This window comes from Taudactylus pleione, unplaced genomic scaffold, assembly GCF_031769625.1.
Source record: "Taudactylus pleione unplaced genomic scaffold, aTauple2 ptg000707l, whole genome shotgun sequence".
In the NCBI taxonomy this organism is placed as follows: Eukaryota; Metazoa; Chordata; class Amphibia; order Anura; family Myobatrachidae; genus Taudactylus; species Taudactylus pleione.
Genome location: NW_028285109.1, coordinates 10,968,807 through 10,982,422, shown reverse-complemented (window position 1 = coordinate 10,982,422; position 13,616 = coordinate 10,968,807). Strand labels below are relative to the sequence as shown.

General features: G+C 40.2%; 1 protein-coding gene across 3 annotated transcripts in view; it reads right to left on the bottom strand.

The window, feature by feature from the left end:
• CDIN1 (CDAN1 interacting nuclease 1) overlaps nt 1-13,616 on the bottom strand; it is a 343,159-nt gene that overhangs the window by 55,790 nt on the left and 273,753 nt on the right. The gene's annotated exons all lie outside the window — the stretch shown is intronic.

Here is a 13,616-nt window from a genome sequence, read left to right as displayed (position 1 = left end):
TCACATCTTGGTTTAATACTCTGAACAGATACAAGTCTTCAGCAAGTGAGTAAGGCTGTGTACATACTATATATGGTTCGTATAGCTGACGAACGACATATTGCATAGTGCATCTACAGGTGTGTACAGACTATGGACTATATGTAATAGACTGCGAACCGGCGCTGCTGCGGGAATACATGTGAGTTTGTCCATATTTTCAAGTAGCAAGCATACAGGCATATTCATATGTATTCCCACAGTGCTGCTGGCTCGCAGTCTATTACATTTTGCACAATATGTCCGTAAATGCCGTAGATCCTGGAGCTCAGCCGATATATCAGTACATATGCCTGTGTGTACAGGTGACCTGTTGACCACCCGTACACTGACCATAGGAACAGTCGACACTGACATCACAACTGGGCAGGCAAATTTAAATGTCCACCCAGTTGTAACATTTGAGCAGACAAACTGAGTGGCCGATTGGTAAGTGTATATAGCTTACCAAATCGGATGCTCGGTCAGCGGGATGTCTGGTCAGCCTTTGAATTGTCTAAGTGTGTACCCAGCTTAACACAACTGATGTTTCCTTCTGCTTGTATACCTTACATCTTCTTGTTCCCCTTTTTGAGAATCGTCAGTCTATGTCTTCTTCTTCATATTTTTACTCTCACTAGACTCATAGATTAGAATCATCCGTTTGGCAGTGACCAAGTGTGATCAATGTCATCTTGAATCCTAATATACCATGTGTACAATATTAGTTTATGAGTTGTCACCCATCCTGTGCTATTTTGTATGGGCCAATCTACCAGTTTTTACTACATGGGAACATTTTCCCTTGCTGGAATCATCCTTTAAGAAATAATGGTTTCTCGGACCAGGCAGTGTTATGGCTGGGTGTTTTGACATCTAAGGCAACTGTACCCATCACCCATGCCATTGTTGTTGCAAATACAATTACCTTCCAGCAGCTAAAATTGTGTGCGAGTAAACAACGTCAAAAATAATGTCCAACACAAAGGGAAATGCAATTACTAAGCAGCCAAGATTGTTGCTTTTGCCTAGACTTAGGGTCTTTTGACACAGATTGATCTAAACAATAGCACCTACTCAGTTTGGAGAGCACAGCAGTCACAAGTGCACACTTTCAGAAGTGAAAGGGGGATGCCTCCTCCACTCAAAAGGGATGGGCATCGACCATCGTTGGTTAACATCCTTTAATGGCTAACTACCGATGGTTTTGCCATCAATGGCGGTGATCCACTGGTTCTCTGCCATCAATTGCACAAAGCCACGCGATGGTTTATTTTTATTTTTTTCCATGTGCCTAGCTCCGTCCCCAACATAACCTGTGAGGCCTCGCCCCCACTCTGTGATTGGCCCACTGCCCGGCAAGTATTAAAGCAGTGTATTTCATCGGTGGATGAAATCATCAATGGTTTACAGCCAATGTTTTCATACCATAGAGATCAACCACCAATGGTGCCAGCAATGGTTAACCCACCGATGGCCATCTCTACCCCTCAAACTACAACAATTAGGCTCTTAATACTCTGTATGCAACATTTACTCAATGTAATCGCTCTTGTGCTACGGGGAGGAGGCATTTCCCTTTTATTCAGCCTGTTATCATGAGAGTTGTAGAGGAATTTTACACGAGCTAATGTTTAAAGATACCACTCATAATTAAGGTATATATACATGTAACCATAGCTTGCTTTTTAAAAAAAATCTAATTGCCAGTATATTTTTTGGTTCAAAGGCATCAAATAACCAATACAAATATGATCATTTAAGTTATTTATGAAGGTTTTTGTGCAGCCTCAAACATATCTATCAGTTTAAATCAGATAGAATAGAGTTGGCAATTAGCAGATTATTGGCTCTGTAACCTCAATACTTGTTTTATCTTCATTTTGATGAGCACATATGTACTACATAAAAGGTATGCAATAAAATCCAATCTACACAGACTATGACCAAACTCAGGGGAATGTGTTTATACCTCTGTCTACTTTCTATCATATTCTCAGTCCTTCTACCACTGCCCTCCCCCAGTCACATAATCCAATGCCCCGAATAATATCACACATGCTTCTTGCCACTAGTCAATGCCGCCAAGAATTTGTATTGTGAGAAGATTATTACACCTCAGTAAGAATGATATAGAGATCAAGTGGAAGAGCAGGCATGAAATGGTACGTTTCCTGAATGGTGAACACTTCCGTGCACCATTAAGGAGAGTGTGCAATTGAGGTAGCACCCAGTATAGTGTTGGCATCACTAACATAGATCCCTCTGTTGTGATGGACAGTCACCTTCTTACTGGCCACCACCTGTGAATAGAGGAATAAAGTAACCGCACGCAGGGTTCCCCCAGAGCAGTGGGAATTATAGGCTATACTAATAGTCCTCCCTATCACCAAAATTCTTGAAGGATAGATATATGTAGATATATTTTGATCTGAGCATCAGCATTCCCTGATATACATTTTTGAAAAATATTACTTTTCCTGCTAAAAATAAATAAATAATTAGAATTTCCTAACATTCTTCTATGTGTAATAAATTATCTTTAGAAGTAATTAACCCAAGGAGAAACATACTGAAACCATTTTTAATAAATTTTAATCTTCAGCAGTCCAAGCCATGCATCGGCTGTAGTGGATCAAACGTCAGAACTGAAAGGTTTCAACCAATTTTTCCCCTTTTGGGTTAGAACTTCTAGCATAAAACTCTATTTAATCAACCAATCAATTTCTTTACTAGCCAGAGTGAAACTTTGGACCAGAGTCACTTCAAAAGTGGTAGGAGTGCTCAGCTCGTCACTGCAGCAGGTGGACCTCAGGATAGAGCTCATACCATTGGGATGGGGATATTATATTGTACCCATCCTACATTACACCATCCGGGGCATCACCTCCTGGTCGTATGTTACACAAGGTAGAGTAAGAATAGTGCTCCCACCACAGTGCATTGCTTTTCATTATGCGGCACATTACACTCACAAGTACTTAACAAAGCCACTAACAGCATGACATAGCAGGGATTACGTCAGTTATGGGCAACCTGATACATTTCAAGGGCCGGATCCTGCTCTCTAGGCTTCTAAAAGGGCTGCCTAGTACCCTAAGCCTCAGTAACAAGCTAAACAATACATTTACTTATATTGGTGAGGTCACATGCCCTGAGAATAGGCCCCACATGTCACTCATACCATCAAAACACCCCTCACGATGCCCACTCAATAAAAATACATATATAACCCATTTACCCAGAAAAGGGTCTTAGACCTCCCACTTCCCCTAAAGCATCCTTCAGTTTTCCCATAAATATATTTAATAAGAGCTGGGACTGCTGAGACATAAAGCAGGGGATAGGACAAATGAATATTAAATCAGGAGGTAGCTGGGGCCACAGGTTATGGTTGGAGGATAAATGTGTCCCTTGTGCCAAATGTTGCTCATCGCTGGGTTAAATCATCGCTCGGCAACGGCTGTTGTATACTCTGCAGGCGCGATGTGCAGCAATAGGCTTTTAATGCTAGTTAGGAAAGTGTCACATTAATGCTTTATAAAGAAAGTTCTCATACTGACACTGGTGCAGTTATCATTGGCACACACTTATCATTGTGACACTAAAGCGTAAAAAGATATGTTGTTGAATTTCAAGTAAGGGATAAATAAACACATAAGACATGTAACTCACATACATAACGCTAACAGTTATGTGCAATGGGAGCAAACACGTCTCTTTCCTCCCGCTCACCCAGAGCTATGCATGGGGTGCGCCTCTCTCCTCCTCCTGCATCTGTTTTGTTTTGAAGAGCTTGAGGGAATAAATCTCTCTAATAAAACCTGGAAGATGTGGACCTCAGTGGGACAGGTTATATTACAGCTGCATGCAGAGGGGAAATCATTTCATGCATCAATGTCTCCTGATGACTTCCACCATCCACTTGTTTCAGGCAGAGAGAGAGAAAGCGACAGCGACCGAGAGAGAGAGAGAGAGAGAGAGGCAGTGAAAGGATAAACAGAAATGATAACAGATAAACATTAAAAAGGAGAAGTAAAAAAAGGCAAAAGTAAGAAACGAATAAAGAGAAAACAAAGCAGAATGGCACATACAGTTAATGGCCTTATTGTCATGTAAAGTAAATAAGCTGCTAGTGATTGTGTCAAAAAACAATAGTGATTTTTCTGGCTGTGAAAGTTAAAATAACACAATTCACAGCAGTGTCATAATTATTTTTGGCTTCTCCATCCACCCCGTCACTTACTGATGCCTGTGAAGAGCACGTCATGTGGATATTAGGGTCTCGTTCACCAGTGATTAATGTCAGATGTAATAAAGTGAAGTATTAGACTCCAGTAAACGCTTCCTCTTATCATGCACAGCAATGGGACACTTTAGTTTTCCCAAGCCAACAAGTCACTTAACTGGCTTGTACATATGAAGGCAGCAGGTATCAATTCAGACTGGGCCCCAACTGTCCTCATTACTACTGCGAAAAGCCATCATGACTATTGCTATGGGATCCCTCACATGTCATTGTTTGTCAGGGAAGAAAGTAGTATGCGAATAAACAGCTGACAGGTAATTTCGGGCTCTGCAATTACCTCAATTAGTCCTGTCATAAACAATTCGATAGCCGCACACCAATACAAACAGATAAACACGAGAGCATCTCCCCTGTTAATGATCAGTAATGGGGAAATCAGCTGTATCATGAAGTCTTCTATCTCCAGAGCCGGGCTACGCGCTATTCTCAGCTGTGTGTTAGAAATCAGGACCTGTTCAGTACAAATTGTGCTATCCACTTTCATTAGCTCATCACCGACACACAATGTGAAAGCCTGTGACAAAATTCATTTGGGGAGACTGCTGGAGAGCGAGACATGATTGCCTAAAGCAGGTGTTATCACTAAGATAAAAGAAAGGTCTCTGTTATTTGCCAGCTTGAAGCTATAGGTGGACTGTCATCTAGCTGGAGGAGGCAGCAACATTATACTATGGAAGCTGCAACCCTCTATTTCTGACCCAAAGGACAGCCTCTGTTTAGTTGCACAAATGGATTTTATGCAAACTAAACTTATTAACATAGATGAGATATTTTAAATATGCCATATGCGTATATGATATGATAAAGTATTAAAGGGGTTTCCTCCTTCAGACTTAATTTTATTAACTTACACATGTCCTACTGGAATGTTTACTAAGTATATTGATTTTTACCTCTAGTTCCACTGTGTGCTTTTTCAACCATGTATTGTATCACGCAGAGTTGTTGTGTTGCTGTTGCCCTAGGTCCTATATGTGTTCCTTACATGAAAGCTGTGTTTTGTCCCAGTGCAATTAAAAGAAACAACTCCACATAATGCTATAAATACATTACTGAAAAGCATAGATTTAAGGCAGAAAAAAATTAAATTGATATATTTAGGAAACTTTACAAGAAAGAACTGTATGGGGTTTGTATATTCTCCCTGTGCTTGCGTGGGTTTCCTCTGGGTACTCCAGGTTTCCTCCCACACTCCAAAAATATACTGGTAGGTTAATTGGCTCCCAAAAACAATTAACCCTAGTGTGCGTACATGTGGTAGGGAATATAGATTGTAAGCTCCACTGGGGCAGGAACTGATGTGAATGACCAAATACTCTCTGTAATGCGCAGCGGAATATGTGTGCGCTATATAAATAACTGGCAATAAATAAATATACAATGGCATTTGCCATTATGCGATGGTAGAAACCCCCATTAAAATGTAAAGGGAACTATAACTTAGATATGAAAGAGAAATTACATTGTCTTTCAATTATGCGTTATGATAAACTTATTAATTTTATTTTTTAATATATATTTTTCACACTTGCCCTTAGGGTGGTCATCATCATACAGAGCTCACTACAACAATGACCAGCAAAGTACAATTATGCCTCCATCCTTTTCCTTTATCCAGAATAGCTCTAAATCCATAATATATACTCAAAATATTATTCACTATTATTCAAGTATCACACACAAGACTCATTTGGAGAAATAGATCCATGACATAAAAAAAAAAATCATGTTATGTTATAAACTGTATACATTAACAAATAGCTGTGCTAGTAAAAGTCTAACAAGAATGAGTTTGTCTGGTTGGGTACGAGATGCTGGCACTCAGAATCCCGACGCTCAGGATCCCGACTGAGTTGCAATGCCGACACCTACCGGTAAGTAGGCCAACCCTTCCTCCCCGCAGCCCAAACCTAGCCCCCCCCCCCACAGCCTAAACCTACCCCACCCCCCTCCTAGTGCCTAACCCTAATGCTTACCGACGAGATCTCAGCGGTCTGGATGCTGGCACCGGGAGTTTGACTGGTGTCCGGATTCTGGTGCCGGCATTATGAGTGCGGCAGCTCGACTGCCAAGATCATAACTACAACCTGTTTGTTCAGATTACAAGTCCACAATTTTTAATACGGTGACACTACATTTGAAAACTGCTTATGTAGCAACTGTAGAAAGCTTTCATTCTATCTGTAAATTATATATATATATATATATATATATATATATGTGTGTGTGTGTGTGTGTGTGACATAAAAGACCCACATGCCATGGCGTGTCAGTATTTAAGCATTGTAAGCTAGGGGGGATGGGGAAAGGGTACGACGAAAGCGTTAAACCTTTACCAATAAAAGCAATACTATGCAGGTTCTTTACGTACTGATGAATCATAAGAGGGTGAACTGGGAAACACACTACTGTGTACATCTAGAGCTGACATGATCCTTGCTACTGAGCCATTGCATCCTTTATGTTGTTAGGTAAAGGGTTAAGCAGAAATGCGAAACCAACAGAAAACAGGACTGGCCCCTTTGCCTAATCACTACTCTAGATCTGCTCTAGTCTTGTCTAGGCAATGACGGTTTACTGAGAGCCCTGAAAAAAACTGGTAATTACCAGTGTTACGGGGCAATTAATGTATATTACACTACACTGCTCATGGTAGCAACTGTCATTTTCTCAATAAAAATGAGTACTCTTCAGCTAAAGGTGACATTAATTGGAGACTCTAATGACTATGCAGAGGAGATGAAGCCAAATATGAACAAAACAGCGCCTCAATGAGGGGACTTCAGAAACGAGAAAATTGTGCTAAAATGAGATTAATTGCTGTTTAGAAAAAGAAGAGAACCTAAAAAGCTATTAAATTGCAGGGTTTGGGGCCCGGGTGATCGCTGGGATGGTAATCCTGCGTTGTCACAGCAGGGAAATACTCACTAAATTCAGAGCCTGTTGACAGCAAGGAACGAGTAGGCTTCTGTATACTTAACTGCCATCCATGGGAGAATAGAACACATATACAATAGGGGAGCTGTGATAAAGGCCTCCCTTCTACAGCCCTTTATCACAGCCTCTCCTGTATAAATTCCTTCTTTACAGATAAAAACTAGGGCAGGAGAAGTCCTGTAAACAGTCACACAGCAATAAACTGCAGACTTCCGGCATCCGCCAATGGAAGAGAGAGCTATAGCTGTCACCTCACAGTCAATCAGCTAAAACTAACATTGAGGAACCACCTAAGTCCTTACATTTATAAATGAATAACGCCGTCTTCAGCCACTGTAACAGCCTGTGTGTATATTTTTATACAATTATCATTATTATTTTTCTCTCCCCCGTTCTCTCTTTCATCAATGTTCTAAACACGTCAGCAATTTCAATAATTACTGCTCCTTACTTTTGCTGTCATTCTGGAAATGGAAACCCTGTCAATACGGCTTGGCAAAAGAAAAGCCGCATTAAAAAACCTCCATACTGTCTAGTCTTCAAACAGCTGGGGAGGGGAAAGACACATTTGAATTGCAGAATACATCACCTTAGTGGGAGCAAAACATCACAAACAATGCTTTCAACGTATCAACATGAAAATAAATAAATAAGCTTACAAAGATTAGAATGACCCCCCTCTTTCTTCGCCCACGCACTCCTTTAAAAATAAAAGTGGAGTGTTTTCCCTCCCTGATTCTGAAAGGAAAACAATATTAGAGGAATTTCTTTCATGCCTTGTAACATGAAGCTTAATTGCTTATCACAAATAATTGGGACATAATTTCGCTGCTCGACTTCAGGTGATATAATAATTAAGGCTGTTCTGGCATTCCTTAAAAGCCTCCATCCCCCCATGCATAATTCTTTGAAGCAATTATATAATTGCTTTTTTCTTTTTTAGCCTTTCCAACTGTCATAATGGCAATATACATAAAACATTACGCTTAAGTCCCCGACATATTGGAGGCATAAACACACTGAGCTGCCTGGCTTTGAAGTTGCAGATCTGCCACTATTTAGATTGTTAACAAAGGATTTGAAGTTGGTGATTAAGTCTTGACATCCAACACTAGGCACAGCGTTTTCTCCTGCAGTCAGAATGTGCTGCAAGAGACCTTTAAGGAGAGTGTGAGGACACGGGGAAAGGTCTTGTCATGGTACTCAAATAAACTTGCATGACCGTGAATTGAAGGTAAACACCCAAACGCCTTTTATTTATTGTGTTCTATTGAAATACTTCATAACTACGCAAAAGGTGGCATAGAACAGGGGATTTGAATCGCCATCAATAAAAACAATATACGTACAGTTTATGGAATTGTAATCATTTGGTAGTAGAGTATTAGCCCCTTGACAATACATGTATACAGAACAATGATTAAAGTTAAGGGTAACTGGGCTAAAATATGGCAAAAAAGTTCCCAAATGAAAACAGAATACTGCTACAGAATACAGATTTCTTAAAACTAAAGATATACATGCAACTGCTATAAAACAGCACTAACAAAACCAAACGCAGAACGTAATCCTCACTTGGGAGACTGTAAGAAGAATAGATGTATATAGGACATACTTTGATCTAGGATTTTGGGCTAAGTGAGTTTTCTGCAATTTAAAAAAATATTGTTCAAAATCATATGTTCTAGCACCATGAAACTTTATAACCAAAAGACAATATTAAACTCAGAACAGACCTGCATAAGGAAGTGATCTAAGGATGGTTTTGAGACCTCTGAATGTAATAGCTTTTCCAGCTGCCTGTAGTGTCACTGGAGAGTTATGGGACCTGTGCGGCAGTGGGGGAGCGTGCCACCCCCATCAATGTGTCAGTATGGGAGTTACTGAGTATAATGTTCTTGCTGGATTTGTGCTAGCATCCAATGCGCCCATCTTTAGTGTAGCATATATACAAAGTAAAAGGGACGCGATGGCAGAGTGAGTAGTATTGCTGTCTGGTAACACTGGCGCTATTCTAACCACTATGTCTGTAGAGTTTGTATTTACTCTCTGTTATTGGGGTGTCCTCTGAGAGCTCTGTATTCCCTCCAACGTTCCAAAATACACTGTTTATAGGCCTATACCAAAATCAACACGTTTGTGTGAGTGGTAGAGAACTAAAGCTCCACTGGGGCAGGGACTGTTGTAAGTTATTAAATATAACTATTAGTGCAAATTCATTTCCAGAACTTGCCTATTTGTGGTCAACTGAAAGAAAACGAAACCACCCATAATGAATGCGTTAATGAATGAAAGTTTGGCAAAAACACAAATTAGAACATAGAAAAAAGCATATTGCATGACTGTTCTAATCAAATGAGCAGCACCAGGAATACATTATTATTATTATTACCAGTTATTTATATAGCGCAGACATATTCCGCAGCGCTTTACAGAGAATATCTTACACATCTGTCCCTGCCCCAGTGGAGTTTACAAGCTATATTACCTATGACATACACACTATGGTCAATTTTTTGTGGGGAGCCAATTAACCTACCAGTATATTTTTTGGAGTGTGGGATGAAACCGGAGTACCCGGAGGAAACCCACGCAAGCACAGGGAGAATATACAAACTCCGCACAGTTAGGGCCATAGTGGGAATCGAACCAATGACCTCAGTGCTGTGAGGCAGTAACGCTAACCATTACACCGTCTGTGCTGCCCATACATGGATCTAAAGCCCATACATCAGGTGATGTATTGTCTGTTCTTGCTATGGGATCGGAAATGCAGACTGGCGCCCATCGATGTTCTCTGATCCCTCAGAGGACTGGTGAAATTAGACGTTAAATTTTACATATTTGCAAATCATGATCATACTTGGATCGTGATCGGTAAATTTGTGAAATCCTACATGATGGATTTCACCAATCCTCCGACTCTGCATCTGGGGATCACAACATCACGGCGATCTGTCGCTAGTGTATGGGCCCCTTTTACGCCACTAGTCCGCTTCATAGGTCTTTGCCTGAAACAATCTGGACTCTGGGCCTGATTCAAAGCCGGACGCTCTGACCAGAGCGCTCGCTCTGAATCAGTGCCCTCCTACCTAAAAATGGAGCGGCCTCCTGGCCGCTCGCATAACTGTGGGTGACCACCCACAGCTTATGTGAGCGGCCAAAAAGATGGTCGCGATGGTCAAGACCATCGGGCTTGCGACGAGACCCTGCGGTAGGGTCTCGGTGACCGCAAGCCCTGGAGTGATTTTGGCTCTATCAGAGCCAAAATCACTCCCACTGACATCACTAGTGATGTCAGTGGGGCCGGACCCAGACGGTAGGCGTTCCCATGGGAACGCCTCCGTCTGGCAGCCACGCCCCCGGCACGCCCACCAAAGGGGGCATGCTATCAGTCACCATCGACAGCACGCCCCCTTTGGTGCGAGATCCGGAGCGACAGCTTGGCTGTCGCTGTCCGGGTCTCGCGCATGCGCACGACGGAGCTCCCTCCGTCGTGCGCATGCGCATTGGGGTAACATCGACCTGCTTGCGAGCGTCCTGCGCTCGCGAGCGGGTCTGAATGACCCCCTCTGTTCACTTTCCTTATTGCTGGGTCTGTCTCTGGCTTCCCGGCTCCTTATCCGCATCTAGTTTACCCATACTAAGCCACTCTTACTTGTCCACTCCTCCAGGAGACCTTTATGGGGAGTCACAACATCCTCCCGGTCTCAAAAACTCCTTACAATTACCACCCACATACATACTTAGCAAACCTTGTTAGTCCATAAGTAGCAAAGAGAATCATACACAATATGTTAATTACGGTCTTGAAGTGTAGCTCTACCCTCCTCATCCTTCACTTTTATTCTGTACCAACTTTTGAAAAACTGAACAAAAAAAATGAACAATAAAAATTATATGATACAGTTTGCACAGTTTGGTGTGCTGTTGTCATTTTTAACAAAGGATTTAAAATATCTTGTCAAATTTTTTTTTTAATTAAATATTTGTTATTGCACTCCATGATTTTAAACAAAAAAAAATAAATCACTTTTTTAAAAATGGATTGGACCCAATTAATATTTTGCTCCACAATTAAACTGATCTCTCGTGCATTGCTTCCCACCTTGTCATTAATCGTTTCATTGTGAGACTCTTGCTTTCACACTTTCCTGATGATATTTGAAATATGTCAACCCCAGAAGTATGAAAATGTGCCATGTGAGTGTAAAACTGCCCTGACAGGGAAGTGTGTCATATCTTAATATTACTTACTATTTTTATTGCTGGTATTCTGGCTGTTTATGTGCAGACGTCAGTCACATTTCCTGTGTAACAAGTGCGAAGGGGCAGCAGGCAATTTATAAGCTAGAATAATTGAGTATGTTTTCAGCGTGAAGCTGCATTGCATGCCATAGGCCAAATGTAGGGCACATTTCTAACTAATTAATACATACGGTAATGAGAAATCATTATAGCCAGAGTTACACTGGGAGTTGTACATTTTGCTTATTTGCATACCAGTTGATCATGCTTCATCAGCAATCTTTGTGTGGTTGTCAATTCCTACCATACTGTAACCAGTCTTCAAATGCTACTAAACCCAATTTACATATTAAGATTATTTGAAATGGAAGTTTGAAGAAAAATCGGGACAGGGGAATTTTGACCAGAGGTATAATTGGAATAGATAGGGTGTGATAATAAGTCAGCAGGTAGGAGGCTAATGTACACTTGTCCACTGTATGAGATATCACCCTAGGTTTGTCAGTCATATGGCTGTTGCTTCCTAATGCTTTGTAATGCAACCTAGGCTTTGTGCTCCTGTAAACTGTGAATACTCTCCTTCACCAGCTCCTCACATTATGTCTTATGGCTGGGTAAGCACAGCGTGAGAACTGTAACACTGAAGTAAAATTGAAATAAAGCTCCAAAGAAGAGGCAGAGATTGGAATCAACAAGTTGGGCTTGTAACTCTGCAGGAATACGATTGTTCATCTATGCTAAACAATGGATATTCTTACAAGTTCGGTGAAACCTCAAGCCATATTTCTCCAGCAGCGTGTGCCAGGTTTCAAGCTCCTTTCTGTTCTTGTAGATTTGTTCTCTGAATTTTCAACACAGAAATAGGCAAGCTTTGAGGATTCAAAATGCCTGTAGTGGTCCAGATATATAGATTATTCATAAAAATATTGATTTGCACAAAGCGATATGTACAGGGAAACAACACAACAGTAAAAAAAAAAAAAATAACAATGAAAGCAAATATTATTTGCAATCAAGCTTAACAGATGCATGAAATAAATGTTTTATCCCTGGATCTTAAAATATAATTTTGACAGGTTTAAAAATAAATCTCAACAGCTTTTACCATGGTCACATACGCAAAACAGGGACCACCAGCAAATCAGCTGCAGAATTAACTGTTGATTTAGAAATGATATCTTGTATTATAATATAGTACAAGCATGTTATACAATAAATATAGAATCATGTACTATAGAAATGACTGCATAATATTATTAAGGTGTTATAATAAAATAAGGTAATTTTTTTTCTTGGTTTCTTTATGCAAGGTGTGTTAGAGGGTCCAAAGGGGTCTGCTGGTAGCTTCAAAGGAACACTATCATTAACATTTGTATATCATTCATACCTGAGTATAACTTTAAAGAGTACCTGTCAATGAACATAACTGCCCATGAATCACATAACTGAAAAACAGCTTATAAATAACTTGTATGTTAGATCAGCTGTGTAGTTTCTTTTACATTTACATTTTAGCATGCCAACATGTTGCCCATATTTTGGGCAGCTATACATTTTTATATTAATCAATCCGAACAGGCTGTGTACTAGCAGGAGCATGCTCACTCTACTCCTGAGAATCATGTGACACCACCAAACTGCCAGCTTGCAGTACATTGGCTCTAAATGATCACATGATATTAGTGTCACAGAAAATGTTGCCCAAAGGAAATGTAAACAATGTCCAAGGCAAGGCATTTATAACAAAAGATAGGAGGTGCAACGTTTTATATTTTAATATACAGGTTGAGTCTCCCATATCCAAAATGCTTGAGACCAGGGCTATTTTGGATATCGGAATATTCCGTATTTTGGAATATTTGCATAAAATAATGAAATATCTTGGGAATGGGACCCAAATCTAAACACACAATGCATTTTTGTTTTATATACACCTTATACACATAGCCTGAAGGTCATTTTATACTATATTTTTAATAATTTTGTGCATCAAAAAAAGTGTGTGTACATACATGAAATTCATTTATGTTTCATATACACCTTATACACACAGCCTGAAGGTTATTTTATACAATATTTTTAATAATTTGTGCTTTAAACAAAG